General features: G+C 47.4%; 1 protein-coding gene across 1 annotated transcript in view; it reads right to left on the bottom strand.

The window, feature by feature from the left end:
• LOC129714988 (pecanex-like protein 3) overlaps positions 1-2,500 on the bottom strand; it is a gene marked incomplete at its 5' end in the record, with an annotated part of 47,200 nt that overhangs the window by 13,653 nt on the left and 31,047 nt on the right. The gene's annotated exons all lie outside the window — the stretch shown is intronic.

The following is a 2,500-nucleotide window of genomic DNA, read 5'->3' as shown; positions in this document are numbered from 1 at the left end:
CGGTGTGCCGCAGGGCAGCCCAGCGGTAGAGTTGCTGCCTTACAGCGCCAGAGGCCCGGGTTGCATCCTGTATGGAGTTTGTACCTTCCCCCCCCTCCTCTCTCTCCCCAGGTGCTCCGGCTTCCACCCACTCCCACTCCAAAGGCAGTGGAGTAAGTGTGTGGGAGTAAGGGAGACTCTGACCTCCCCTCCATCTATCAGGGGATCTATCGCAGTCACTGCCTCAAAGAGGCTGGCAGTATCATCAAGGACCCACACACCATCCTGGCCACACACTCATCTCCCCGCTACCTTCAGGTAGAAGGTACAGGAGCCTGAAGATTGCAACGTCCAGGTTCAGGAATAGCTACTTCCCCTCAGCCATCAGGCTATTAAACCTGGCTCGGACAAAACTCTGAACATTAATAGCCCATTATCTGTCATTATCATCCAACTCAGTATCCCATACCTGCCTTCTCTCCATACCCCCTGATCCCTTTAGCCACAAGGGCCACATCTAACTCCCTCTTAAATATAGCCAATGAACTGTGTGGCCTCAACTACCTTCTGTGGCAGAGAATTCCACCACTCTCTGTGTGGGTGTGAAAAATGTTTTTCTCATCTCGGTCCTAAAAGATTTCCCCTTTATCCTTAAACTGTGACCCCTTGTCCTGGACTTCCCCAACATCGGGAACAATCTTCCTGCATCTAGCCTGTCCAACCCCTTAAGAATTTTGTAAGTTTCTATAAGATCCCCCCTCAATCTCCTAAATTCTAGAGAGTATAAACCAAGTCTATCCAGTCTTTCTTCATAAGACAGTCCTGCCATCCCAGGGATCAGTCTGGTGAACCGTCTCTGCACTCCCTCTATGGCAATAATGTCCTTCCTCAGATTTGGAGACCAAAAACTGAACGCAGTACTGGTGTGGTCTCACCAAGACCCTGTACTCTGCAGTAGAGAACTTCTCTGCACTCCCTATGGCAATAATGTCCTTCCTCAGATTTGGAGACCAAAACTGTACGCAATACTCCAGGTGTGGTGCACTTTTTATCAGTTTATTTATTCATGTGTGTATTTACGTACATAATGGTATATGGACACGCTGATCTGTTTTGTAGTCAATGCCTACTATGTACAGTTGCGCTGAAGCAAAGCCTGTCAGGGACACATGACAATAAACGCTCTTGACCCGTCTTGACATGCAGGTTAATTGGCTAAAGTGTTAGCGTGCGGGGATCGCTGGTCAGCGCGGACTATGTGGACCGGAGGCCCTGTTTCCGCACTGTATCTCTAAGCTAAACTAACACAGCTTCAACACAGCGGAGATGATCCAGTTCCAGCCAGAGGTGTTGCTGAACGCTTCACAATGTGTGAACATCACAGTCGGAAACATATGATCCGCTAACAGAATGATTCAACAATTAAACACTCAGGAAATATTTATGTAATTAAAAAATCAATTAAAAAAAATCACTGACAGACCACCTTCTAGCAGCTGATTGGTTTGAGAAAGGACTGCGGATCAAAGGTACCGAGGTCTAGTCGGAGGCTCAGAGGGGATAGAGCCTTCTCTGTTGCTGCTCCGGCACTCTGGAACACCCTGCCGTTGCACATCAGACAGGCCCCCTCACTGTCCATCTTCAAATCCAGTGTTAAAACGTATTTGTACTCCCTGGCTTTTGACCATGCCTGAGGCTTTGCTTCTGTTTGTGGTGTTTTTGATGTTTCTTTATTTTACATGTCTTTTCCTACTATTTCTTTTGATTGTTATTTTTGGTGTGTATTAACTTTTTTGTCAATGATTAGTGATGTACAGCACTTTGTTGCAGCTATGTTTGTTTTTAAAGTGCTCTATAAATAAAATTATTATTATTATTATTATTATTAATAAAGGTAGACAAAAGTGCTGGAGAAACTCAGTGGGTGCAGCAGCATCTATGGTGTGGAGGAAATAGGGGCCGAAACCCTTCTTCAGACTGATGTAGGGTGGGGGAGAAGAAAGGGAAAAGGAAGAGGGGCTGAGGGAGAGCTGAGAAGGGGAGGAGACAGCAAGGTCCACCGGAAATTGGAGAATTCAATGTTTATGCCGCTAGGGTGCAGGCTGCCCAAGCGGAATATGAGGCGCTGTTCCTCCAGTTTCCGGCGGTGCTCACTCTGGCCATGGAGGAGACCCAGGACAGAGGAGGTCGGATTGGGATTGGGAATGGGAATGGGAGGGGGAGTTGAAGTGCCGGGCCACCGGGAGATCAGGTTGGTTAATCCGGACCGAGCGGAGGTGTCGGGCGAAACGATCGCCTTTCATTGTCGTATCTGGGACACATGCCCATAAAGGGAGTGCAGAGACGGTTCACCAGACTGATTCCTGGGATGTCAGGACTGTCTTATGAAGAAAGACTGGATAGACTTGGTTTATACTCTCTAGAATTTAGAAGATTGAGAGGGGATCTTATAGAAACTTACAAAATTCTTAAGGGGTTGGACAGGCTAGATGCAGGAAGATTGTTCCCGATGTTGGGAAGT

Source organism: Leucoraja erinacea, chromosome 44 (assembly GCF_028641065.1).
Source record: "Leucoraja erinacea ecotype New England chromosome 44, Leri_hhj_1, whole genome shotgun sequence".
Classification (NCBI taxonomy): Eukaryota; Metazoa; Chordata; class Chondrichthyes; order Rajiformes; family Rajidae; genus Leucoraja; species Leucoraja erinaceus.
The sequence above is the reverse complement of the archived record's forward strand: the minus strand, read 5'-3'. Positions and strand labels throughout refer to the sequence as shown.